Source organism: Salvelinus alpinus, chromosome 16, assembly GCF_045679555.1.
Source record: "Salvelinus alpinus chromosome 16, SLU_Salpinus.1, whole genome shotgun sequence".
Lineage (NCBI taxonomy): Eukaryota > Metazoa > Chordata > Actinopteri > Salmoniformes > Salmonidae > Salvelinus > Salvelinus alpinus.
Window position 1 is genome coordinate 23976984 of NC_092101.1, and position 10955 is coordinate 23987938.

Here is a 10955-nt window from a genome sequence, read left to right on the forward strand (position 1 = left end):
CACCCGTTTTGTTCTCACCCTTTCTTACAGACCAGGTTCCCAGAACGTGAAGGCAGATGCACTGTCCCGGCTGTATGACACGACGGGTTTTGTACACATATTTTGTTATTTCTGGATGCCGTTGGTTTTGATAATTAAACTGCTCCGGTTATTATCCAGTTCTGCTCTCCTGCCTCTGACTTCCCTGCCACCAGTTACGCACCCCTTACAGTAACATAACAAAATGTGGAAAAAGTCAAGAGGTGTGAATAATTTCTGTATGTACTCCTGTCTATACAGAAATAAATCAAATCATTCAAAATACTTCACCAGAGAGCATGACTTAGCCACAGAGGATCATTAGCTTATTTAGAAAAATAGCTGTGGATTGTTTCAAATCACAAGTGCATAGGCCTATTTGGAAAGCCCGCAAGTTGGGCAGCATGCATGGCAAGAGGACTAGCTGATTATTGAGTTGCAGCTGTCAGTGAAAAGCATCTAAAATTAGATAATGTGTCTTGTGTATAATTAAATATGTTGAGACAAGAAGAAGGGGAGGGGTGTGTGGCGAAGATATTGAAGTGTCTCTCTCCAGAATGCCTGAGCTGTCTCTCGCCAATTCTTGTGCATTCATTGTTTCACTGTGTTAATTGTTTGCCCTTTGATTGTTTATTTTGATCAATTTCCCATTACATTTGTCACCTGTAGTAAATGTACAGTTAATCCCCGTCATTTGGTTACATTAACTTATGTTAATGTATATATTCATTACAGTCATTTACCGTTCTCATTCTCAGAGTGGAAACATTGTTTGCATATTTCATAACCTGCTACACTTGTGAGAAACCATTTTTGGGATATTTCAGAACCATCATTTACGAGTTTTGTCAATTTCTCCATCTGGTTTCTCTGTCCTGTTAATAGAGTTCAGTGTGTCAAATCAGAGGGCCTGTTGTCCGGGCCTCTGGCAGTCTCTATGGGGGGTGCCACAGGGTTCAATTCTAGGGCTGACTCTTTTCTCTGTATATACAGTTGAACTCAGAAGTTTACATACACCTTAGACAAATACATTTAAACTCAGTTTTTCATAATTCCTGACATTTAATCCTAGTAACAATTCCCTGTCTTAGGTCAGTTAGGATCACCACTTTATTTTAAGAATGTGAAATATCAGAATACTAGAAGAGAGAATGATTTATTTCAGCTTTTATTTCTTTCATCACATTCCCAGTGGGTCAGAAGTTTACATACACTCAATTAGTATTTGGTAGCATTGCCTTTAAATGTTTAACTTGAGTCAAACGTTTCGGGTAGCCTTCCACAAGCTTCCCACAATAAGTTGGGTGAATTTTGGCCCATTCCTCCTGACAGAGCTGGTGTAACTGAGTCAGGTTTGTAGGCCTCCTTGCTCTCACACGCTTTTTCAGTTCTGCCCACAAATTTGCTATAGGATTGAGGTCAGGGCTTTGTAATGGCCACTCCAATACCTTGACTTTGTTGTCCTTAAGCCATTTTGCCACAACTTTGGAAGTATGCTTGGGGTCTTTGTCCATTTGGAAGACACATTTGAAAAAAGTTGCATGAAAGGCATGAGCTATGTTTTGCGCAGGCTGTACACACTTCATCAGTCTCTCTTGGTCACATGATCAGGTCTTTTTCACAGGCTACAAGTGAAGACAGACACATCGGGGACACAACTGCATGTGTCCTTATCCAATTCTGAGGCGCATATTCAAGATATTGGAAGAACTGTCCAAATGTACTTTTCGTCAGCCAACAAGATGAATAGCCCTACCGAACAGCAAAATCACTAGACTATGTCAATCTACTATCGCCTATAGTACAAAAATTGACCTATTCTATTCTGTGCGAGAAATAAATATTCCAAACATAGTCTGGGACAGTTGTGGGATGCGATAGATTCCAAATGAATACAACCACTAGCATCAAAAAAACTATTTTAAGCAATGAGCCTGATGCAACAGATGAAAACATTTAGCTTAAAATGTTGATAAACTATTAGGCTATTTCTTCACATTATAAGCGCAGCAATCCGCACACAGCAGTAGGCTATAACCACAAATGTTCCATTAGCAGGAAAACACCATACTCAGTGACCACAAATCTGATTATGCATGTAATGCTTTTATTATAAAGGTGCATTTTTATGGTGAAAACGATTTTCCCCAATCTTGAAACTCACAACTGTAGAGCCAGCAACGCTCTACACCCGCTGTAAAGCGGATTAATGTGCTTAATTTTAAGAAGTTATTTGGCCACTTTAGTTGTGAAACAAACCTCATCAAAACATATAGGCTACATGAGGTGTGCGAATTTGATTTGGAAATTATTTGGAAAAGTCGCAAAATAATTATGCGCTATTTGCCTTAAACTGGGGATCATTCACAAGTGATAATATATAATTCACAAGTGAAAGGCTAATATTGTCACCCATCACACTATTCTCAATTTAATCTTGTCTTTACATATACTAAATAATATATGTGTGAAATGTGTTTTGATTTAGAATAGACCATTATCATACACCTTTTTTCGAAACGGGCAGTGTCAAAGAATACATTTAATCGATACAATTAAATAGCGAATGGAGGGCGCTTTTCACGTGGTTCATTTTCATGGCAGGCAGGTAGGCTATACTCATGTTGTAAAGACAAGCAATGTGCTAAATAATTGGAAAGTTGAGAAATAAATATAGTAGGCCTAGCCTATAGAAAGCTGATAGAATCCTTCTCTTTTTAATAGAGGCCATCAATCTGTTTTCTCACGCAATTGCATAGCCTATAGAAATGTTGCCCAACATGAGCTCATGGGCTCTCGAAGTGTTTGATGAGATTTTCAAATACATTTGCATTGATGTCAGAGGGACAATAGAGTGTAGAGTACCAGGCAGTTAGCCAGTTTGGTAGGTTATTAATGACCATCAGCAGCATCAGAGCTTGGAGAAGCCTAATTACCGTGACTAAAAGGTCATGTGGAATTTGACTGTAGTCATGACTCGTGACCGCTGGTGTGGCGGTAATACGGTCACCATAACAGCCCTAGTTGGAGTTCCTTGGTCCCCAGTGGTGGTGAGTATAATAGTAGCTAGACCAAAGACTGCTGGTAATGTATCTGGTTATGTATATTTTGATAATCATTATCACTATCATCTCTAGCAGAGCTGACGTTAGCTAGCTAGCTACCAACTAGCTAGATAGCTGCCTAACTACCTAGCTAGCTACCTATCTAGCTGGCTAACGTTAGCCTACCTCAATGCAACTTGGATTTGGCTAGGAAACACAACATTTCAAAACAAGGCAAATAATTAGTAGGAAAACCTTTTGTCATGATGTGGATTGACTTTAGATGCAGTATAACTTTAGCTAGCTAATTAAGATTGAGGGGACCACTGTATTTTAGCTATAGCTGACATTAGCATTGCTAGTTATTTTTGACAAACTTTGCTAACAGCAATGGCAACATTTCCATTCTCTAAAGTAAATTTGACGACATCATAATATGGCAAAGTTGTTTCCTACTAATTATTTGCCTACTTTAGCAATGTCAGCATATTTCCATGCCACTCTAAGTTAGTGTATTTTAGACAAAGCATTCACATTAGCCTCCGAGGTGCAACCCATGTCTAGGGCACAAATAAATATTGAATGCAGCTATGGTGGTACTAGCTAACATATGTCTGACTACAACAGTGTACTAACTAGCAGCAACAAACTCAAACCAACCCAGGGCTATAGCAAAACATGTCACGGTTGGTTTCATTGTGTAACGGCGTCACCGGCCTGAATCCAGCCAGTCAGTCTACATCTGTAAAGCATAGAATTAGCTTCCAAACGAGATTACGTTATTTCTTGAGCTATGTTTATAATTGAGGGATGATGACAATCGTTGACACTGTTTTTCTGTTAGACAAAGTGCACAGTTGGGTGCAAGACTGATCCCCTGGTTATGAATGGATACCGGGACCTACCAGAAGGAGCAAAAGTGGGCATCATACCATGTCCTGCAATGTGATTGCAATGGTTTAGCGACCTCCAAAAATAATTTCAAATCACTGTTCACTTACTATTTTCACAGCTTGTCAGGAAAGATCTCAGAATAAAAGTGTGTCATGCGACACAAGTCCTCTTGTGACACTTCCTCTGAAAGCAACCTGGTCTCAGAGCATTTCATATTATTTTGTACATAAATCTGAGACACTCCATTTAGTATGATATGTTTGGAATGTATAACTTTGATGTCCATGACTCATTTCGTATGATATGTTATGAATTACAATTCATATGATATGTTACGAATTACAATTTGTATGATATGTTATGAATTTGTGTTACGTATGAAATGTTATGAATTCTAGCTAGGTGGCTAAAGTTAGCTAGCTCGCTATTGTTAGCTGGGTTTAGGGTTAAGTTTAGGAGTTAGGTTAAAGGGTTAAGGTTAGGGTTAGGGTTAGGTGAAGGGTTAGCTGAAAGGGTTAGGGTTAGGGGAAGGGTTAGCTAACATGCTAAGTAGTTATAAAGTAGCTTAAAAAGTAGTAAGTAGTTGAAAAGTAGTTAATAAGCTAAAATTGTCTGTGATGAGATTCAAACTCACAACCTTTGTATTGCTAGACATTCATGTTATACGCCTACCCATTCACTCCGACCAACAACCCTCCTTTCGTTTTTGCGCTAAGTAACCATCTGTCTTATGTAACCATGCTAAATGTAACATATCATACTAAATAACATGTCTCAGATTAACGTACAGAAGAATATGAAATTCTCTGAGACCAGGTTGCTGATATCAAAACAAATCAATTTTTATTTGTCACATGCGCCGAATACAACAGGTCAGAATAATAGAAGAGAGAATGATTTATTTCAGCAACAATGTAGTTTCAAAAAATACAGATAAGAATAAGAGATACAAGTAACAAGTAATTAAAGAGCAGCAGTGAAATAACAACAGCGAGACTATATACAGGGGGTACCGATATAGAGTCAATGTGCGGGGGCACCGGTAGACCTTACAGTGAAATGCTTACTTACGAGCCCCTAACCAACAATTTGCCATTGAGGACCAATGGCAAATCTTTTCAGTCTCCTGAGAGGGAATAGGTTTTGTCGTGCCCTCTTCACGACTGTCTTGGTGTGCTTGGACCATGTTAGTTTGTTGGTGATGTGGACATCAAGGGACTTGAAGCTCTCAACCTGCTCCACTGCAGCCCCGTCGATAAGAATGGGGGCGTGCTCGGTCCTCTTTTTCCTGTAGTCCACAATCATCTCCTTTGTCTTGATCACGTTGAGGAAGAGGTTGTTGTCCTGCCACCACACGGCCAGGTCTCTGACCTTCTCCCTATAGGCTGTCTCGACGTTGTCAGTGATCAGGCCTAACACTGTTGTGTCTTCTGCAAATGTAATGATGGTGTTGGAGTCGTGCCTGGCCGTGCAGTCATGAGTGAACAGGGAGTATAGGAGGGGACTGAGCACGCACCCCTGAGGGGCCCCTGTGTTGAGGATCAGCGTGGCGGATGTGATGTTACCTACCCTTACCACCTGGGGGCGGCCCGTCAGGAAGTCCAGGATCCAGTTGCAGACGGAGGTGTTTAGTCCCAGGGTCCTTAGTTTATTGATGAGCTTTGATAGTGACCAGAGTTACTGTCCTGATGACACAGATGGCTTCAGCAACAACGGCAGGTTGTGAAATGTGAAAAGTTGTATGAAAAAATACCTGGCTTGATAAAATAGTAGGCTAATTCCCCAGCAAAGTAGACATAGCCGCTGGAAGTGTGGGTGATGAAGCACCCCCTGAAGAATCTGGAATATATATATATTTTAATGCAAGTAGTGCCTTTACTGGGCCTTTACTAGTTCTGTATTAGCAGACCAATATAGCCGTCTGTAGCGCAGACCCCCCCCCCCCCCTACAATAAATTCTCATACCCATAGTATATAAACTCAGCAAAAAAAGAAACGGCCCTTTTTCAGGACCCTGTCTTTCAAAGATCATTCGCAAAAATCCAAATAACTTCACAAATCTTCATTGTAAAGTGTTTAAACAATGTTTTCAGTGCTTGTTCAATGAACCATGAACAATTAATGAACATGCACCTGTGGAATTGGTCGTTAAGACACTAACAGCTTACAGACGGTAGGCAATTAAGGTCACAGTTATGAAAACTTAGGACACGAAAGAGGCCTTTCTACTGACTCTGAAAAACACAAAAAGAAAGATGCCCAGGGTCCCTGCTCATCTGCGTGAACGTGCCTTAGGCATACTTCAAGGAGGCATGAGTACTGCAGATGTGGCCAGGGCAATAAATTGCCATGTCCGTACTGTGAAACGCCTAAGACAGCGCTACAGGGAGACAGGACGGACAGCGGATCGTCCTCGCAGTGGCAGACCACGTGTAACAACACCTGCACAGGATCGGTACATCCAAACATCACACCTGCTGGACAGGTACAGGATGGCAACAACAACTACCCGAGTTACACCAGGAACGCACAATCCCTCCATCAGTGCTCAGACTGTCCTCAATAGGCTGAGAGAGGCTGGACTGAGGGCTTGTAGGCCTGTTGTAAGGCAGGCCCTCACCAGACATCACCGGCAACAACGTCGCCTATGGGCACAAACCCACCGTCGCTGGTCCAGACAGGACTGGCAAAAAGTGCTCTTCACTGACGAGTTGCGGTTTTGTCTCACCAGGGGTGATGCTCGGATTTGTGTTAATCATCGAAGGAATGAGCGTTACACCGAGGCCTGTACTCTGAAGCAGGATCGATTTGGAGATGAAGGGTCCGTCATGGTCTGGGGCGGTGTGTTATAGCATCATCAGACTGAGCTTGTTGTCATTGCAGGCAATCTCAACGCTGTGTGTTACAGGGAAGACATCCTCCTCCCTCATGTGGTACCCTTCCTGCAGGCTCATCCTGACATGACTCTCACGCCCTGACCATAGATTGCTTTGTATGTTTCTATTTTTTGTTTGGTCAGGGTGTGATGTGGGTGGGCATTCTATGTTTGTATGTCTATGTTGTCTATTTCTTTGTTTGGCCGTGTGTGGTTCTCAATCAGAGGCAGCTGTCTATCGTTGTCTCTGATTGAGAACCATATTTAGGTAGCCTGTTTTCCCACTTTGAGTTGTGGGTGATTATTTTCTGTTTAGTGTTTTTCGTCACCTTACAGGACTGTTCGTTTGTCGTTTTTGTTGTTCTGTTCAGTGTTCAGTTGTTTTATTAAAATAATGAACACTTACTACGCTGCATTTTGGTCCGATCCTTCATACTCCTCATCCGATGAAGAAGAAAATCGTTACAGAATCACCCACCAAGAAAGGACCAAGCAGCGTGGTATAGAGAGGCAGCGATATCTGGAGAAATGGACATGGGAGGAGATATTGGACGGCAAGGGACCCTGGGCACAGGCTGGGGAATATCGCCGCCCCAAAGAAGAACTGGAGGCAGCTAAAGCTGAGCGGTGGCGATATGAGGTAAGGCAGCGCAACAGGCACGAGAGGCAGCCCCCCAAAAATGTGGGGGGGGCACACAGGGTGATTGGTGGAGTCAGGCGATAGACCTGAGCCAACTCCCCGTGCTTATCGAAAGCAGCGCGTTACTGGTCAGGCACCGTGTTATGCGGTGAAGCGCACGGTGTCGCCAGTACGCGCTCATAGCCCAGAGCGCTATAGGCCAGCCCCCCGCAAGTGCCATGCGAGAGTGGGCATCCAGCCAGGGTGTATTGTGCCAGCTCAGCGTGTTTGGTCTCCGGTACGCCGTTTTGGCCAAGGGGATCCTGCGCCGGCTCTGCGTACTGTGTCTCTGGGGCGCTGGGAGGGTGCAGTGTGCCCTATGCCTGCGCTCCGCCCGTGCCGGACGAATGTGGGCATTGAGATTAAGGGAGAGGTGCGAGTGGTATGCACCAGATCTCCAGTGCTCCCCCACAGCCCGGTCCATCCGGTGCCTCCTCCACGCACCAGGCCTCATGTAGGTCTCCCCAGCCTGGTGGGTCCTGTAGCAGCCCCACGCACCAGGCTGTCTCTCCGTCTCCTCCCTCCAGGTTCTCTCCAGTCCGGCGCTGCCGGAGTCTCCCGCCTGTCCGGCGCTGCAAGAGCCTCCCGCCTGTCCGGCGATGCCGGAGCCTCCCGCCTGTCCGGCGTTGCCGGAGCCTCCCGCCTGTCCGGCGTTGCCGGAGCCTCCCGCCTGTCCGGCGCTCCCGGAGCCTCCCGCCTGTCCGGCGCTCCCGGAGCCTCCCGCCTGTCCGGCGCTCCCGGAGCCTCCCTCCTATTCGGGGCCCGCTGTAAGGGTTCCCAGTCCGGGGTCGGCGGCGAGGGTCGCCACTCCAGAGGTGCCACATAAGTGGACCAGGACTAAGGTGGAGTGGGGTCTACGTCCCGCACCAGAGCCGCCACCACGGTGAAATGCCCACCCAGACCCTCTCCCTATAGGTTCAGGTTTTGCGGCCGGAGTCCGCACCTTTGGGTGGGGGGGTACTGTCACACCCTGACCATAGATTGCTTTGTATGTTTCTATTTTTTGTTTGGTCAGGGTGTGATGTGGGTGGGTATTCTATGTTTGTATGTCTATGTTGTCTATTTCTTTTTTTGGCCGTGTGTGGTTCTCAATCAGAGGCAGCTGTCTATCGTTGTCTCTGATTGAGAACCATATTTAGGTAGCCTGTTTTCCCACTTTGAGTTGTGGGTGATTATTTTCTGTTTAGTGTTTTCCGTCACCTTACAGGACTGTTCGTTTGTCGTTTTGTTCAGTGTTCAGTTGTTTTATTAAAATAATGAACACTTACCACGCTGCACCTTGGTCCTCCTCTCCTTCTCCCGACGACAATCGTTACAATGACCCTCCAGCATGACAATGCCACCAGCCATACTGCTCGTTCTGTGCGTGACTTCCTGCAAGACAGGAATGTCAGTGTTCTGCCATGGCCAGCTAAGAGCCCGGATCTCAATCCCATTGAGCACATCTGGGACCTGTTGGATCGGAGGGTGAGGGCTAGGGCCATTCCCCCCCAGAAATGTCCGGGAACTTGCTGGTGCCTTGGTGGAAGAGTGGGGTAACATCTCACAGCAAGAACTGGCAAATCTGGTGCAGTACTTAATGCAGCTGGTGGCCACACCAGATACTGGCTGTTACTTTTGATTTTGACCCCCCCTTTTGTTCAGGGACACATTATTCAATTTCTGTTAGTCACATGTCTGTGGAACTTGTTCAGTTTATGTGTCAGTTGTTGAATCTTGTTATGTTCATACAAATATTTACACATGTTAAGTTTGCTGAAAATAAACGCAGTTGACAGTGAGAGGACGTTTCTTTTTTTGCAGAGTTTATGTTTGTGTATTAAATATCACCTATCCCTAACAGCCATTGGTAATAGAAAAGTGACTATGTTTGTGTGTTTACAGATGCATGAGATGCAGAGACCTGACACTCAACACATCCACTAAACACATCCACATTGAGGTGGATACTAATAATACAGTACAGCACAAATGACAAGTAATAGCAAAACCCTTTTCATTCCATGTGTCACTGATTAACTCTGCCTCAACCCTGCCTATTTCTACAGATGGACTGGAGATTCTTCTTCCAGACGGCAGCCGTAGTCATTTGATGGGGAGACCATAATTGGGTAGGTTTTATTTGACCTGTTGAAACTTCAACATAGTACAAGTTTGTGTGGTCAGATATTACCTATGCTAACTGCCAATGGCAATAGAACAGTAACTATGTGTGTATTTGTTCACAGAAACATGTATGGAGCCAGCACATGGTGACTTGCAAGATGATGTGCTGAAGTCCAGACTGACAAACGGGCTTGATACTGATGTCTCTGAATGGAGAGAGACCTGGCACTCAGCGTCAACATTTTACTAGACACAACTTTTACTTGTATTGTCTTTTTGTTATAGTATCAGTCATTATGGGGAAGGAGAAACCCTGTGTATTCTGCACCAGGATCAGGGAACTCCTGTTGTATACAGGACACCACACAGGAAGGTATGACCACTCTGACATGTTTGCCAAGGTAGCCCCATTACCACCAGACAAAATACTGATAGGCTCGGTATCTGTATCGGCTGGGAATGACAATGAAAGATGTAAAGTGCACATTGTTATATTAGTAGAACACTGTTCTATGGTATTTTGTAAAGGGTTGTTTATTCCTACATGGACCTGTTACAACATTTGAAAGTTAGCAATGTTTTTAGGGGGTAGATCAATTTTAATATTGCAGATACATTGATGGAAGCTACAATCTAATTGTCTGCATCATTTCCAATCCCCCATATATTTCTTTGTAAATAAGCTCAGCAAAAAAATAAACATCCTCTCACTGTCAACTGCGTTTATTTTCAGCAAACTTAACGTGTAAATATTTAGTAGAAAGAGGAGGAAGGGAAGCGCTACTAAGGTACACAATAGTACATTTTGGTAGACAGAAGGTGCTCTTTGGTAAAAGGGGTAAATTGGTCATCAAAAAGAAAAGAGGACCAAGGCACTCTTCATATAATTATTTTAAATGCCTTTATTAGTATGGCATGTTCAATAGAAACAAAGTTATTTTTTAAAACGACGCGTTTCGGCCTTGGTCCTCCATTCTTTTTGATGACCAATTTACCCCTTTTACGAAGAGCACCTTCTATCTACCAAAATGTAATATTGTGTACCTTAGTAGTGCTTCCCTTCCTCCTCTTTCTACTAGTTAAGCATAGCACTTGGGTGGTGCTTAGAGGAAGCAGCTCCACAGTCATTTTTTTCTGTGTTTTTTGAGGACATTTTACAACTCAAACTATGGATTTTACCCAAGAGGCTACAAGATTTTCCTATTCCCATGAAGAGGGCCAAAGGATTATTACCACTACCTCATTGCTAGATGAGATGACAGCCACAGAGAATACTGGAATGGACTTAAACAAGGCTTACAGAGACTTGCAACACCTTGATCAACATTTCTGGAGAACC

At 43.8% G+C, this 10955-nt stretch overlaps 1 long non-coding RNA gene across 1 annotated transcript; it reads left to right on the forward strand.

Annotated features, from left to right (window-relative positions):
• Positions 1-2920: 2920 nt before the first annotated feature.
• LOC139541778 (uncharacterized) lies at positions 2921-10330 on the forward strand. The gene is made up of 4 exons (XR_011668407.1): positions 2921-3068; positions 9395-9452; positions 9559-9621; positions 9739-10330. It is a non-coding gene; the product is annotated as an uncharacterized lncRNA (long non-coding RNA).
• The last annotated feature ends 625 nt before the right edge of the window (positions 10331-10955 follow it).